Source organism: Octodon degus, unplaced genomic scaffold (genome assembly GCF_000260255.1).
Source record: "Octodon degus isolate 3935 unplaced genomic scaffold, OctDeg1.0 scaffold00227, whole genome shotgun sequence".
In the NCBI taxonomy this organism is placed as follows: Eukaryota; Metazoa; Chordata; class Mammalia; order Rodentia; family Octodontidae; genus Octodon; species Octodon degus.
The window spans coordinates 808,388-826,185 of NW_004524803.1; the positions used below are offsets into that span (position 1 = coordinate 808,388).

At 37.6% G+C, this 17,798-nt stretch overlaps 1 pseudogene; it reads left to right on the forward strand.

The window, feature by feature from the left end:
- Positions 1-2,974: 2,974 nt before the first annotated feature.
- LOC101593290 lies at positions 2,975-3,861 on the forward strand (annotated as a pseudogene).
- Positions 3,862-17,798: the final 13,937 nt, after the last annotated feature.

The following is a 17,798-nucleotide window of genomic DNA, read 5'->3' on the forward strand; positions in this document are numbered from 1 at the left end:
GAAAGGAAAGGAAAGGAAAGGAAAGGAAAGGAAAGGAAAGGAAAGGAAAGGAAAGGAAAGGAAAGGAAAGGAAAGGAAAGGAAAGGAAAGCAACCATGTGATGCAATAAAGGAGGATCAGTGGTTTCATCCCGAATATACCAGCAACAAGGAGAAAACATAGACATTTTTAGGCAAAACATTCAGGATTTTAGGCCTGTGAATATCCAGGAAAGCACTCTCTGGTTCATTGCTTTGAGTTTATAATTAAATCACACATATCTCTATCACATTACATCTCAAGATGATGAGATGGGTGAACTGCTGCGATTGCATGGACTTATACTCTTCCATCAATTTATGAGTTAGTTGCAATCTAGGGCAAGAGTAATGTGATCCTCTCTACCATTTCTTAATATCCTTTACTAAATAATTGACTGCAAGTTACTAATTTAAGTCCAAATACTCCTTCAATTGAAACTCAGCACAGAGGAGCCTAAAAGATAAGACATTTTTATTATCCTGTCTTTATCTACTTAGAACAAAGTAGCAATAGAAACTATACCTTAAAATTTTCAGGATTGGGCTGTTTACAACTTTACTCTCACAAAGTGGCTGGGGAGATAGCTTCAAAGTCTAAACACCTGCCTTGCAAGCGCAAGGACCTAGGCTTGATCCCCAGTAACACATGCTATGCTGGCCTTGAATCCAGGCTGAGTGGCACTGCAATCCCACCACTGGGAAGGCTGAGACAGGAGGATTGTAAGTCTGAACTGCGTAGTAAGACTTTGTAACAAAAAAAATTCAGAGTTTCATAATTTTATTATAAAATCAATTTATACCTGAATTTACACAAATTATTTTCTCAGATTTATTTTGCAAAAAACCAACTATTCAATGCTAAACCAAATATATTGAGTCCAGTTAAGTCTAAAGTTAGATTTGGCTAGCTCAGTAGGTAGAGCATGAGACTCTTAAAGTTAGATTCATTTGTAGTTAAGGCTTCATTTCATTACATGAAATTGTCATGCAAGTGAAATAAATTTCTTAGTTCATCTAAATTATTTATTTGAGAAGCATTTATTGAATGTCTACAATTTAGCAGACAGACACTCTGCTACTTATCTAGACTAGATAGATAAGTATATGACTGTGATATTGTAGAGATAGACTACAGTATTGGGGATTGGGGAGAAAACCTCCTAAGGAAGCAATGAAATTTTTGAAAACACTGGAGAACTGTGGAAGCAATGAACTTGGGATGAACTAAAATTTAAGCAACAAAGAGGTCTTCCTAGATGAACTAAAGGTTCTTTTTCTCTCCCTAAGGGGACACCTTCTACTTCAGAGCCCCATGTGCAAATAACAGCTGGTATAAGCAGAGGTTTTACTGGGGAAGAGAAATTCATGGCCACCTGTGGCAGTATACATGACAGACTGAAACATCCAGGAGCACCAAATCCACAGTGGACTTTCCACACAATATATTTTATAAGTGCTGGGAAAGCAGGAAGCCAGGCAGGTAGAGCAGATGGGACAGAAAGGCAAAATGAAATCTTTCTTGTAAATACTTGGCATCAAAGTTCTACTAGATTTTTTGGTATCATATTAGTACAAGGCCAAAAACAATACTTATTTTGTTTTCTTTTTCTTTCTTTTTTTTTTTTTTACATTTTTAGGAGAACAAAATATAGCAAAAAAAAAATAGAAATGATACAGAATTTCACTAAACAAAATAAGAATTCAACAATGGCTGTTACATTGCATATTGTTGTCTTCAAATTAGTTGTTCAGGTTAACAGTTATAAGTATGCAAAATTGGTAAAAAAAATTTAAAAGAAGAGAAAAAAATATTTTCTGAAAAGTGGAACTCTGAGGACTGAGGAAAGAGAAACCTGCTGGGATCTACATCAAAACCCTAGCTGCAAGGCCACCTCCAAATATTTTATGCAGAGTTTGCTCTACATAAACAATTTGATTAAGAAATATGTTTCAAAAATCATAGGATTATGTGATATAGAACAATCTATTAATGAAGAGTTAGAATGATAAGTAGAGAAGAGATACCCATTTGTCTATTGTGTGCACATAATTTTCTTCACACTATGTAGGCTTTGTCTCTTATAGTTCATACCACAAGGCCACTTCTTCGTGTTCTTTATTGTTAAATACACTGGGGGGTTTTGGTGGATTTTGTATCTCCCACCATAAAAAGTCAACTCTCTATTGACACAATGTGTACTGTAATGCAGAATGATGGGAATGGTCATACAGAGTTCTAGTGTGCTGCGATATTGTGTTATCCAAGAGTAATAGAACATTATTGTATAGTAAGGTCCATCAAGTTAAAGATGCATGTTGTAATCTCAAGGCAACTACTGATAGAGTAAAAAAGCTAAGAAGTTAAATGGAAATTTTATATACATAATTAATCCTAAAGAAGATGTGTAGCTAATTAGTAGGGAGCAATGATTAGAGGCAACAAACAGAAAAAAAAAAGTAATATGGATGTACTGGTTGATACATTATGTCTACTTGAGAAGTTTAGAGGTTTAATTAAATGACCCAGCAGGGATCTTTGGTTTCTACTTTGGAAATATTCTCAGCCTGTGCAAAAGGAGAGCATGCACATTGTGTAAGTTCCATACCCCTACGCCAGGGTAGCCTGCTTACAATACAGGAAAGGAGAGAGGCAGCAGCTGCTGCTTCTCCCTTTTGTTGCTTTGCTGTCTTGCTGCCTTGAACTGTTGTTCCTGTGGCTTGTGTCACCCTGCCTTGGAACCATCTGAGTATGGACTAAAACCTCCACAAACTGTGAGCTAAATAAAGTTTTCCTTCCTTCATTTTGAGTGTCAGATATTTTGTCCCAGCAAAGAGAGAAGGGTAACAGAGACAATGGACAATTTAAACCTACATTGGCTTTTTCATACTGCCCAGGCAGAGGTCCATTTGGCTTTGTTCTTGATTCTCATTGTAACTTAAAGGGAAACTTCACAATGTCTGGAGCCCTTGATGTCCTGCAAATGAAGGAGGAGGATGTCCTCAAATTCCTTGCTGCAGGAACCCACTTAGGTGGCACCAACCTAGATTTCCAGATGAAGCAGTATATCTATAAAAGGAAAAGTGATGGGATTTGCATCATAAATCTAAAGCGGACTTGGGAGAAGCTCCTCTTGGCAGCTAGAGTCATAGTGGCCATTGAAAACCCTGCTGACATCAGCATCATATCCTCCAGGAGCACCAGCCAGCAGGCTGTGCTGAAGTTTGCTGCTGCCACTGGAGCTACTTCTATTGCTGGCTGCTTCACTCCTGGAACCTTCATTAACCAGATCCAGGCAACCTTCTCAGAGTCACGTCTTCTGGTGATTACTGACCCCAGGTTGACCACCAGCCCCTAATGGAGGCACCTTACATCAATCTGCCAACCACTGTTCTGTGCAACACAGATTCTCCTCTGCGCTATGTGGACATTGCCATCCCATGCAACAATAAGGGAGCTCACTTTGTGGGTCTGATGTGGTAGATGCTGGCCCAGGAAGTGCTGCGCATGCGTGGCACCATCTCCCGTGAACACCCGTGGGAAGTCATGCCTGATCTCTACTTCTACCCGGATCCTGAAGAGATTGAAAAGGAAGAGCAGGCTGCTGCTGAAAAAGTTATGACCAAGGAGGAATTTCAGGGTGAATGTACTGCACAAGCTCCAGAGTTCACTGCTGTTTAGCCTGAGATGTCAGACTGGTCCGAGGGCATGCAAGTGCCCTCTGTGCCCATTCAGCAGTTCCCTACTGAAGACTGGAGTGCTCAGCCAGCCACAGAAGATCGGTCTGCAGCCCCCACCGCGCAGGCCACTGAGTGGGCAGGAACCACCACCGAGTGGTCTTGAGCTGTTCTGCCAATGCTTAAGAAAAATGGGAATGAGGCTGATGAAAGTTAAAGCAATTTCTAAGAAAGAAAACAATAAATGTACGTTGATTAATAATTGTGTAAAATGTGAATGGACTAAGTAACAAATTGAATAAGTATCTCCTGTTAAGCAGCTGGCAAACATATTATGTAAATTGGTCAAGTAGTGTTTTAAGCTTTACAATCCACATGTCTTTGCTACTACTTCTTTCTTTGATGTTTTTAACCCTTTGAATGATGTAAAACACCATTCTTAGCTTGCAGATTGGCCAAAGGAGATAACCAGATTCAGCTCCAGAATCGATGTTTGCCCCTCTCTATTCTAGACATTCATAAGGATAATAATTACAATGGGAATATTTATTTAAAATCCAATATGTACTGCACTTATGTATATAAATTCATCTAAACCCCACAGCAGTAATGGGAATGCACACTGCTGTAATGTCCATTTCACTGAAGAAAACTCTAAGGCACAGAAGTTAAATAATTTGTTCAAGTCCTTCAATAAATGGCAAATCCAGGTAGTTCCTGAGCCAGCCTTACTGTTATCAGTAACATATCTGGATGCTATATAGTCCACAGGAAATAGTAGTAATGTGTATGCTTGGAAGAATCTTGCATTTGAAGGCTGGCGAACAGATCCAGCTGGGAACCTGAAATGTCCTAAATATGATCCAGCTTCCAGCAAGAATCATTGGCTCTATTCTTTCCTTTTGCAAAAGACAGACCTGTTGATTTATGTCACATATCATTTACACATGCACATGTGTGCACACACACACACTCACACACTTTCCATTTCTCAGGAGAATCTGGAGAAATTTGCATTTTAACAGAATTTCTCAAAGTGTATCTTTAGTTGGAGAGTATTTGATATTATCAAGGAAGACAATGATAGAGATATAAACCTAAAGTTATGTATTATAAAAGCTATTTATTCCAGTTTTTGGTTAAGGTGCACATGGTAAATGAATGATGAACTGTTTAAGTTCACTTGGTCTATCTTTAACTAAGCTTGAAGCACACGAACAGGCAACAAATAACTAAAGAGAATTGTCTTCCATACTTCAACATGAATATGGGCATCTATTTGTATGTAAGATTGGTAGGAGATGACAGACAAGAAAAGGAAATATGTATTTAAGTCAAATTGGTTTCTTAGAAACTCAGTAGAAGTTACAACAGCTAAAAGCCTAAAATTATTTGGAATTTTACTCGTGTTTGCCCTATTTGTTGAATTCACTCTTGTTTATTTATTTGTTGAGACAGGGTTTCACTGCATAGTTTAGGCTGACCTTGAACTCACTATATAGCACAAGCTGTGATCCTCTTACCTCAGCTTTTGAAATACCGGAGTTGCAGGTGTGCCCCCCAACACCTGGCTTCCTTTGTCATTTTTATTAAATAAAATGTTTTCTAAATGGTGAAAAAATATGAAGAGTACAGCAAGAATTATTTCTTAAGGAAAGGTCTTTTTTGTACTGGTACAATCGGAAATGGCAGCAATTATTTCTTAGAGGAAACTAATCACTTGCACAAAGAGAAAATGTATCATTTTGGATATAGAATGAGGACTTGACTTGATCAACAAATTCCTAATTTGAAGAAAGAAAAGTAGCTGCAGGGCCTGGGTGGGCTGGAGTAGTGAACTATGCATGTAAAATGCTTTGATTAAGAATATAAATAATTATTAGGTTATGCCACGTGCTATTTCTCTTTTTCCTCTTTCATTCTTTACATCTGCAGGGCATTTTATGAAATTTAATGATGGGAAGGAAGACAAGCTAGCCAAGGAATCTCTGTCCTCATTAAAACAACATCTGAATATCTTGGCAAAATGCAGGTTCCTGTAGTTATAATGGTAAAAAAGTCAGAGGAGTCAGTGGTGGACAGAATACATAACACTTTGAAGTTTCAAAGATATCTTGTGTCTGATTCCTTTGGCTAAAATGACAACTAATTTTATATTCAAAAACTAAATATGGGCATATTCAGTTTTAGGAATAGTGTTTTTATGCCAAAATTACCTTCAGGATTATGCAGCCCTATTTTCCTAAATGCACTATCTATGAAATTAATTTTAATCAAGTCATGCTCATTCAAGTACTGTAAAGCAATGCTACTATCTCTGTTTCTTATTATTATTATTATTATTTTTTTGGCGGTACTGTGGATTGAACTCATGACCTTGAACTTGCCAGGCAAGCACTTATTCTACTGAGCTATCTCCCCAGCCCTTATCTCCATTTCTTAGTAAAGAAAAAGTAGGCTTTTTCTTTACTGAAAATTTTTCTCAGACTCAAATCATTGAAATTTGATGCCATGACTCTTTGGACTTTAGAAATTTGAGGAACTTCTGCCTGAATATATTGACGCACAGAATGAGCCAATAAATTGGGATAATTTTTCAATATAATCAAGATGTATTGTTAATCTACTTCCTTTCCTGGAAGAATCATTTAAAAACTCTAGATTGATAATTTATTGCGTCAATTAGGAATAAATCACCTAGACACAGGTCAAAGATTAGAGAACTATTTCAGATGTTTAGAATAGCCTTCCACATTTGCCTCTTAATATCTGAAATAATGGTTTACTTGCTTCTATACTGAGACAACGAAGTCCAAAGTGGATGAAACCTTATTGCAAAATGTTTATCTTCAAGTAATTCAAATGAGAAACAAACAGGGTTGAAATGAAGCTTACCTGCAAGATCAATCTGGTCCTATGTACACCAGAGGTAGTTGGGGTCGCACTTCTTGGCCCCTTGTGCAGATTTGTGTCTTTGTCCCATCATTTTTCTTCATTGTACTTTAACTCACAATAACATTTAAGCCTAGAAAGTGCCTCAGTGGTAGTGCTTGTTTAATATGCACAAGGTTCTGGTGTCCCTCCCAGCACTGCAAATACATACATACATACATACATACATACATACATACATACTATTTTGGTTTGTGTCTAGTTGTCCCCACAAAACCTCATGCAGTCATGGGGCAGACTTCTAGAGTTTGTGATTAACTCATAATTCACTGGGATTATGGGTGTGTGTGCTACTGGGATTATGGGTGTGAGTGCTACACCAAGCCTGGGGCAGAAAGCCTGAATGCAGCTTAAGGAAGACAGACTTGCTCTTTGCTGCCATTCCTTGCCACTACTCCTCCCATTTTCCCTTGTGCTCTGCTCTTTGCCACTGCCATGAAAGATTGCTCTCTGCCATATGTCACTCTGCCTTGGAGCCAGAGAAGCTTGGACTGAAATCTCCAGCAACTGTGAGCTAAATAAACCTTTCCTTCCTTAATTCTGGGTGTCAGGCATTTGTCCCAGCAACAAAAGAAGAGTAACCAAGACACATACATACATACCTTCATATATACATATTCACAGTAAATGCAGAGAACCTACATTACTCTGTCTAGAATTCTAAGTTATTTTCTTAGATTGTAGACATTCTGATTCATGGAAAAGTACACTGATATTTTCTCTGGGTCTAACTTTGTTGCTGATTTCAGCTATTAGAATGCACAGAATGCAAGGCATGCAAAAGGAAGAGTGCCTTGGGTTATAAACTTCCTACATGGATTTTTTTTCCTCTTCTAGTATACTTCCTCACTGAGAGAAATTATGAAGATTGTCACATACATGAAAGATAAGAAAAAGAAAAATGTCAACCTAGAGCCATGGAAGACTTATCATATTATTCAAAATTTTAGTTTTCTCCCATGCACTCTCCAAGATCCTTTGCTGTAAAAGTGTTGTCCATGGTAGAGAGATTTGGTGGATTATATGTGTAAAATAATGATTAATAACAAGGGCAATGTATTTCAACAATAATAATAATATAAATAATCTTGTTTAGACTTATTCCAGAGGTAAAATAAGTAATTAGAAGTTCTACATTAAATGTCTAATATAGAACTAATACAGAGAAACCTAAAATAAAGAGTCCATATGTATTTTAAGCATAATCTGCTTTTGTTTCTAATTTTATAAATTAAACTTTTCTCTTTCCCATCTTGCAAGATGGTGAGTGAAAAAGTTGAGAAGCCAGACACTAAAGAGAAGAAACCTGAAGCCAAGAAGGCTTCTGCCAGTGGTACTGGTAAAAAAGGTAAGGTGAAGAAGGCAAAAAAGTCCAAGAAGGGGCAGCCACACTGCAGGTGAAATCCTGTCCTGGTTAGAGGAATTGGTAGATTCTCCCTATCTGTTATGTATTCCAGAAAGGCTTTGTACAAGAGAAAGCACACAGCTGCTAAATATCAAAGGTTGAGAAGAAAAAGAAGGAGAAAGCCCTTACTAAAATCAGAAAACCAGTCGGTGCGGACAAGAATGGAGGTACCCAGTTGCTTTAAAACATGCTTAAATACTACCCTACTGAAGATGTGCCACAAAAGCTCCAGAGCCACGGCAAGAAACCCTTCAGTCACCATGTGAGGAAACTTCGAGCTAGCATCACTCCCAGCACCACCTTGATCATCCTCACCAGGCATCACAGAGGCAAGAGAGTGGTCTTCCTGAAGCTGTTGGCCAGTGGCTTGCTACTTGTGACAGGGTCTCTTAAACTTAACCGTGTTCCTCTACAAAGAACACACCAGAAATTTGTCATTGCCACCTCTACAAAAATTGATATCAGCAAAGTGAAAATCTCCAAACACCTCAATGATGCTTACTTCAAGAAGAAGCTGCAGAAGCCCAGACACCAGGAGGGTGAGATCTTCGACACCAAGAAAGAGAGACCAGATTTCAGAGCAGTGCACGATGGATCAGAAAGTGGTGGACTCACAGATTTTAGCAAGTATCAAAGCTCAACTCCAGGGCTACCTGCAACCCATTTTTTCTCTGACAAAAGGAATTTATCCCCATAAATTAGTGTTCTAATTTTTTCTAAGAATCTAATTAAATAACTGATACATTTAAAAAATTAAATTTTGTCTTTAGTATGTACATATAGGAAAAAGCATAGTATATATAGGGCGCAGTGCTATCCATGGTTCTATGTATCCACTGAGAGTCTTGCAGTGTATCACTCAAGGGTAAGCAGTAGTTACTGTGTCTGTTACTTTTATTATAATTTAAATATATAATCTAAAAGTAAAAGAGACTTCCAAAATACATTTTTGATTACTTGGTACTTATAATTGCTTAGATTTGATAACCTGCATTTCCCTAGAAACAAAGGGCTCTTTACTCAAGTTATCTCTTCTTCTCTACTTTGTTCTTCTTTTGAAAATATCCTATATTTAGTAATGTTTTCAGTACTGTAATAAATACTTGTTAAAAGATGATTATTATATTTTCTTCCAAAAGGCATAAACCATTAACTTTTCAAAATAATTTCTTTATATATTTTCTTTAAAATTACAAAATCCACATACTGCCCTTAACTTTCCAACTACAGTCATTGGTTGCTTTTTGTGTTGTTTGTTTTCTTTCTTTTTTTTTTTTTAGATGTCTTATATTCTATTAGCCATCCAGTAGGACTTGGTTAAATTGTGAACTATATTCATAATACAAACATGAGCTTAAAAAGGGTACTTCAGCCATATGATTTCATAAATTGAATATATTTTCATGGGATACATAATTATGTAGAAAATCTTGGTTTGAATAATCCTATTGATTCTGATGCTATTTACGGTCTAGAGTCTATAAGTATTCTGTGGGATAAAATATTTAAAAGACTTATTATAATTATTGTTTAACATAGGCTATGTCTATTCCCCTTTCACCAAAACATACAAACAAACAAACAAAGCAAACAGCAACAAGTGGTTTGACAAAGGGATTTGTTATTACTGTGTACCATGTTATTACTTTGTACCATGACTGAGAACAAGTTGAGTGGCCTGTATTAGAAATGCTTAGAACTAGAAGTATTTCAAATTTTCAAATATTTTTATTAATTTTATTGAAAAACAAATAGCAATGAGACAGCTTCAAAACCGATTAGTAGAAGAGTTTCAATAATTAATACATTGAATATTGTTGTCTTCGTAGCAGTTGTTCATAGTACAAGATGCAGACACAATATCCTGCCCACAAACACTATTAGTACAAATCTTTCTTCTCATTGAATTAAGAGAAAATACCTATATATCTATCCTATTTTGAATATACAGATACAAAATGGGCCTTCATTTATATCCCCTTTTTTTGTTTAGTTTTGTCAGAGATGGGTATTACATTGCCATTTAAATATTGTAGGTGTGTGAATTCAGCAAAATAATCCAACATAGCCCAGTAGTCCATAATAGTAGTGGGCTATCTGTAAGACTGGCAATGTCATTGCTGACTTGGGCTTTTTACAGCTCAGCATATTAATATGGCTTTACTTTTTATACCTCTTTTTTTATACTTTTCTCCTGGATGGTTAAGACCAAGATAAAGCAAGACCTATATAACAAGAAATGTAACTTTTGTATCTGACAAGGTCAGTCAAATCCCCTCAGGATTTACCCTGAAGCCCTGTACCGCAGTTTGTAGATCCTTTTTCAGTGTCAGCCATGTGGATGAGTCACAGCCATTGCTTGACCAATTTGCTCTCTGTGAAAGCCTGAGAGAACATTTTCTCTCCATGTGACTCTTCTTAGGTACACTGTACATCACTGATCACTTTTCTTGAATTTTGGAATATTTTAGACTTCAGAATATTTGAGTTCATCTTACATATTTGGGCTATGTGCATAAAGTATACATCAAATATAAACAAACTTGTTTCTCAATAAAATTATGGAAAAAATAAAAAACTACAACAAATAAATGAATAAAGGACCAAAAAAATTAAAAATAAAAAAGTGAAAAAAATATACATAAACAAACTTTGTAGTCAGACTTGCATTTCAGTCTCCAAAGATCTATGAAAAATGTTTGTTTTCTTTTGTCTTTTGTTTTGGGTCAGCTTCTTGCCCTGTACTTCAGACTGGTTCTGACTTGTAGAAATCCTCCTGCCTCAGCTTTTTGAGTGAGCATTAGGATTATAGGCATGCACCACCACACCCAGCTACAGTTTCCTTTTGTGTTTCTTTTCATCAAAATAGCATGCAATGTCAACAGAATACTAAGAAAAGTAAGTTATATAAAAAGTTTTTAAGGCATCCCTATCACTATGTCAAGTAATGCCCGAATAAAAGAGGGAAGCTATCAGTCATCAGGTACTGGATCATATATTATGCAGGAGCACCTTCAGAAAGCACTAGAAAAGCCAGTAAATCATCTAAGACAATTGCAGATGATTAGGATGGTAAAGGCATTTCTGGCTCATGTTGGTGCTTGCATGTATGGATGTGAAAATCTCCCATTTGAACTGTATATGTATCACTTTCTTCTATAGTTCCACACATTTGTCTTTATAAATTTTTTTCTGTATTTTTGGGAAGGGTCTACATTCAGGGTCTCACTACTAGATCAGACTCCTAGTGATCTGCCTGTTTACAGCCTCCCAAGATCTGGGATTACAGGCACGCGCCACCACACCCAGTCTCAATTGCTGTCTCAGCGTGCCCTAGGGGTGGGGCTGGTACGGCAGGCCCAGGGATTGAACCCTTGGCCCCTGCACCTGCTTGCAGGTGCTTTAATCCACTGAACTATTTGGCTGACCCATCTTTACACATTTGATAAGGATTTTTTTGGGGGGGTTGGGGAGTCTGGCTCAGGCTGCCTTAAGGGTGGGTCTGGTAAGGCATGTGGAACTGGGGATTGAACCGCAGTCCACTGCAACTGATTGCACTTGCCTGAGTAGGCGCCTAAACAACTGAGCTAACCTTCAGGCTCTCGTCTTTATAAATTTGAGGTCTCTTTATTTTTAAACTCATATAACTGAAGAATTATTGTTTTCATTTTTTATGAAGCCATCTTTGTATGTGGGTGTTTAACATGCACACTCGTGATTGAACCCAGGCCTCAACATGTTAAGGAAGTTCTGTACCACGTACTCCCAGCACCAGGAAGCAGTGTTTTATCATTATACAATCTTATTCCTTATTCATAATAAAAATTTTTTAAAATATATTTCATTTTTCTGATATTAATATAAGTCTATCTTTGCTATGCAATTTTTCTTTCTTTTTTTTTAAGTTTGCCTCAATTTCCTCTGTTTCTTTACAGTTTTATTTCTATTCTTTTAAAGGCAATCTCTGGAGAGCACCAGCTGGGGTGTGGGGCCAGCAGGCCAGAGCATGGGGCACACAAGCATGTTGCACCTGATCTAGTCCCTCCACCATGAAGAGACTTACAGAAAGAGGGTGGCGTGGTAAAAGGCACAGAGAGTAGTGCCCAGATTCTGGAATATAGTAATGTGGTAAAAGGCACTCTGAGAGTTGCTGCCCAGATGCTGGAATATTGCAATGTGAGGAAGAGAAGAAGGAGAAAAATGGGACCCAGCAACAATCTGAAACAAGAATTGAAGCTCCAGGACCTGGTATATAGCTTAGTGGTCTAAGCGCCTGCCTGGAAAGCACAAGGACCAGGGTTCAATCTCCAATAATGCACACCAGGCACCGTAGTACAGGCCCACCTGTAATCCCAGTGCTGGGGAGGTTGACACAGAAGGATCACTATGAATCTGAGCTGTGTAGTGAGACCCTGTACCAAATAAATACATAAATAAATAAACTTTTAAAAATTAAGAAAAAAGAATTGAAGCCCATGGGGAGAACAAAGAGAGAGAGCTCAAGTCAGAAGGAGGTATAGGCAGTGTTTTTCCCCACAGCCCTGACTCTCTGTGTGGGAGGGATGGCTCAAAACTGGACTCATGTTGATGACTGGTGAACTCAGCAGCCTTCATGGAAAAATGTGCCAGTGGAATGGAGCTAAGGATTGAGCAGACTGCTATGACTGCTTATTCAGGTTCAGATGCCCCTCAGGAGGGGGTGACTGGCCTGTTGCCATCCAGGAAAGGAGCCCTCTGAGCTTGGCACTCAGAGCAGCTCCCACTATCAGGGTGAAGTGGAACTGAGTTCAAGTTGGCATAAGGTCAAAGAGCCAAATTCAAGCCTGGAGAGAGCTGAGTTCAAGCCAAAAGGAGGTAAACAGAGTGTTACCGGCTGAACAAATCAGGTTCCAACCTCACAGCTAGAAATCAGCCTGAACTTCAGTAGAACTGAAGTTACAGGTTTGCTGGGATAATCCACTATTCGACTATAAACTTACAGCTGACTTGCTAGGTTTAATCAACACTGATCTGAGTTGTCTGTTGTGGCAGCAGAGACATGCCCTGAAGTGGACATTCTTTTCATCTCTTCTTTTTTCTCCCCTTTTTTCCCTGATTGTTTGTTCTTCTATATATAGGAGTATGAAGATTGTTGTTTTTCTATTTTTGTTTTTATTTCTTCCTTCACTCTTTCCCTCCTATCTTTTTCACTGGTTTCACAAAGTTCACGTATTCTTTTTTTGTCCACCAACCAGCCTTGACTGTAATCTCTTCCTCTTCTTCTTTCTCTATTTTCCCTCTAACTCTTTTTAAATTTTATACAATGAAAACCACCATATTGAGGACATATTTACTATATAGAATTTTCTGGTTTGTTTTAGATTTTATTAGCCACAAATCTAACTCTTACAGCTCACAGTGATACTTAATGGTTACCACATCTTGCCATTTTCTAGGGTGTTTGATGCTGTTGTTATTGATAATTATACTACTTTAGCCAAGGTGACATAATTGTTCTCATCAGTTGCTCTTCCTGGTATCCTGTGACTGAGATGGTCTGAGGATTATAAGCAATGCTGTAGGCCCGTGTCAAAGAAGAAGCAGCTAAGCCAAATAGACAGCAACTTCTCATCCCCAACAAACGGAAGAGGTAGGATCTTGCAACAGACTCAAAATTCAATGCCAGCTACACCTGGAAGACATCTCTGAGAAGTAGTCATTTCCTAAGGGCTCTTGAAATTAACAGGGAAGCTACCTGATACAAGCAAACATAAACCCAGGAAATAAACTTTATAGAGAATGAAAAGACATGGAAGCAAGACACAATCCCAGACTTCTGGTCCACCAATGTGAAACTCAGGGGACAATGAGGTGAAACAATTTGAAAGTTACACATCTGGAATCTCTGAAGTGATAACAGAAGAAATAACAAAGAAGATGATGATGCTCTAGAAAAAGTCAAATCAGAAATAATTTCTCAGATAACTACAGAGATGGTGATGACCATAATAAAGGACGGAATTAGGGACCCTAGTATGGATCCAGTTAAAAAACAGAGGAGCTTAGAATGCCCAATACAGGAAAAAAATGGAATCCATGAAACAGATTCAACAGATATCTAGGAAATTAAAATTCCATTGAAAGTATAGGCAGCAAAATTACCAGTGGGAGGTCAGAATATCAGGTATAGAATTCAGGATTGTAGTTCTTGATCACAAAAAGAAATAGTTCTTAAAAATAGCAAGGAAATAGGAAAAATCAACCCAACAGGCACTGATGATGAAAAGAAGAATACCATTAACATAAGATTGATCAGTTCATGAAAAAGCAAGAGATAGCTCAAATGGCATTTTAAAAAATGTTCATGGAAATAATGGTAGAAAACTTCCAAAAAAAAGAAAAGAAAAAAAAAACTTCCCAAACATGGAAAAAGAAATTTAGAGAGAGATATATGAGACATACAGAATTCCAATTAATTACACACACAAAAAATCTACCTGAAAGTATATAATAGTCAAGATTCTAGAATTTTTAAAATAATTTTATTGAGAAACAAATAGCAATGAGACAGTTTCAAAACCGATTAGTAGGACAGTTTCAATCATTAACATATTGCATACTGTTGTCCTCATAGTGGTTATTCATAGTACAAGATGCAGACATGATATCCTGCCCACAAAACTATTAGTACAAATCTTTCTTCTCATTGAATTAAGAGAAAGTACCTGTATAGCTATCCTATTTTGAATATACAGGTACAAAATGGGCCTTCATTTATATCTCCTTTTTTATTTAGTTTTGTCAGAGATGGGTATTCCATTGCCATTTAAATATTGTAGGTGCATGAATCCAACAAAATAATCCAACATAGTCCAGTAGTCCATAATAGTAGTGGGTTACCCGTAAGGCTGGCAATGTCAGAAGTTGTTGACTTGAGCTTTTTACAGCTCAGCATATTAATATGGCTTTACTTTTTATACCTCATTTTTATACTTTTGTGCTGGATGTTTAAGACTGAGATAAAGCAAGATCTATATAACAAGAAATGTAACTTTTGTATCTCATAAGGTCAGTCAAATCCCCTCAGGACTAATCCTGAAACCCTGTACCACAGTTTGTAGATCCTTTGTCAGTATCAGTCATATGGATGAGTCATGGCCATTGCTTGACCAATTTGCTCTCTGTGAAAGCCTGAGAGAATGTTTTCCCTCTATGTGACTCTCCTTAGGCACACTCTACATCAAGATTCTAGAATTTTAGCACAAGAACAGAATACTGAAAGTTGTTAGAGAAAATAAAGAAATCACTGTAAAGAAAAGCCCAATAGAAGCACAGAACATGGGGCCAGGAGATAGCTCAGTGGTCTAAGTACCTGCTGGCAAGCACAAGGACCTGGGTTGAATCCTAGGTGCTGCATGCCATGCCAGCCTCATGCTGTACTGGTCACTGAAACCAGGTGTGATGGCATATACCTGTAATTCCAGCAATGGAAAGGCTGAGATAGAAGGAACAATATGAGTCCAAGCTACAAAGTGAGATCTTATAACAAATAAATAATTCTTAAAAATATTCACAGAACACTTACCAACACAACCTTCAAATCAAATAGAGTTTCAAGTAAAATATTCAAAGCTCCCAAAGAAACCAATCTCCATCCAAGGTTTAGGTACCCCACAAAACTGTCTTTCAAAATTTTATTCTAATGAGATGGATGGGGCCAGGGAGATGACTCAGTGGAATAAGCACTTTCCTGGCAAGTGCAAGGGCCTGATTTCAATTCCCGGTTCTGAAAAAAAAAAAAAAAAAAGAGAGAGAGAGAGAGAGAGAGAGAGATGGATACATAAAATATTTCCATGCCAAAGAACAACTGATAAAGTGCATAACTACCAAACCAGCACTTCTAAATGTTCTGAGGAACTCCTAGAGAGAAAAAACAAAGACTACAACTCCATGGACTACAACAGAATGAATCCACCAGGCAAGGCAAGTAATTAAACAGAAGAAGAAATGACACAACAAAAATAAGTCTGTGTATCAGTTATAGCCATCAATGTAAATGGTTTCAATTCACCAATCAAAAGAAATGGGTTGGGAAAATGGATCAAGAAGCAAGATCCAACAATATGCTACACACAAAAAACAAAATGAGCTCAAAAATTTATAGACTCAAAATTAAAGGATGGAAAACACTACTCTGTGACAGAACGTGGGGAAAAGTGGGGATAGCTAGTCTACTTGCAGACAGAGTGGATTTCAAGCCAAGAATGATTAAAGCAAAAAAAAAGTCACTTCATCCTTGTAAAAGGATGGTTCATGAACCAAGAGGAAGATATAATGATAATAAATATGTATACCCCAAATACTGGTGCACCCAACTATATAAAACAAATATTAAAAAGAAAAATTTAAATAAGCACTAATTGCACTGGAAGACCTCAATACCCCACTGTCGCAGATTGATCGTTTGGACAAAAACTCAACAAATAAATATCAGAACTGAACCAAACTTTTGAACAAATTGACTTAATAGGTATCTAGGTCGTTCTAGCCCACAATATCACAATACACATTCTTCTCAGCTCTGTATAGGATATCCTCTGAAACAGACAACATACTATCTCATATGACAGCTTAAGTAAATGCAAAAGAAGTGATATTATCTCATGTTTATTATTAGATCATACTGTAAGGAAGTTGGAAGTCAATGGCAAAAGAAACCACAAAAAAATTCATGAACACATGGAAATTAAATAACACCCTCCTGAACAATCAGTGTGTCACAGATGAAATTAAATAAGAAATTAGATGGTTTCTATAATTAAATAATAATGCCAATAGGATATACTGGAACTTATGAGACAACTTAATGCAAGGCCTCACTACACAGCTTGGACTCCTAATGATCCTCCTGTCTCAACCTCCACGGTGCTGAGATTACAGGCATGTGGTACCATGCCTGGTCTCGGTGGCCAGCTCAGCACACCTGGGGCTGGGGCCAGCACGGCATGTGGTGCTTGGAATTGAACTTCAGTCCCTGAGCTTGCTTAAGCAGGCACTTAGTCCACTGAGCTATCTTGTCAGCCAGAGAGCAGTCTTTTTTTTTTTATATTTATTTATTTATTTATTTATTTATTTATTTATTTGTGTGTGTGTGTGTGTGTGTGTGTGGCCAGCTCAGCCCACCAGGGGACGGGGCTGGCTGGCATGTGGTGCTGGGGGATTGAACCGTGGTCCCTGTGCTTTGCTAAGTTTGTTCTAAGTAGGTGCTTTAGACCATTGAGCCATCTCACCAGCCCCAGAGAGCAGTCTTTTGGAGGAAATTTATAGTGGTGACTTCCCATATCAGAAAAACAAAGCAAATTCAAATGAATAGCTCATAATGTGGAATCTCAAGCTTCTAGAAAAAGAGTAAGTCACACCCAAAGTCCATTTGAGGAAGGAAATTATAAAAGTAAGAGCAGAAGGTAATGCAATTCAGGCTAAAACAAGCAATAAAAATAATCAAAGAATTGAACAATTAGTTCTTTGACAGATTAAATGAAATTAACAAGCCCTTAGACAATCTTAGTTTTTAAAGAAGAAATGACTCAGATCTATGCAGTTAGGAATGAAAAAGGTGAAATCACAACAGGACTAAAAGAAAAAAAAATCCAATCCCTCATACTTAAAGACCCAATCCAAGAGCCAGCCAAATAGCTCAGTGGATTAAAGCACCCAAGCAGGTGCAGGGGCCAAGGGTTCAATCCCCAGGCCTGCGGTGCCGGCCC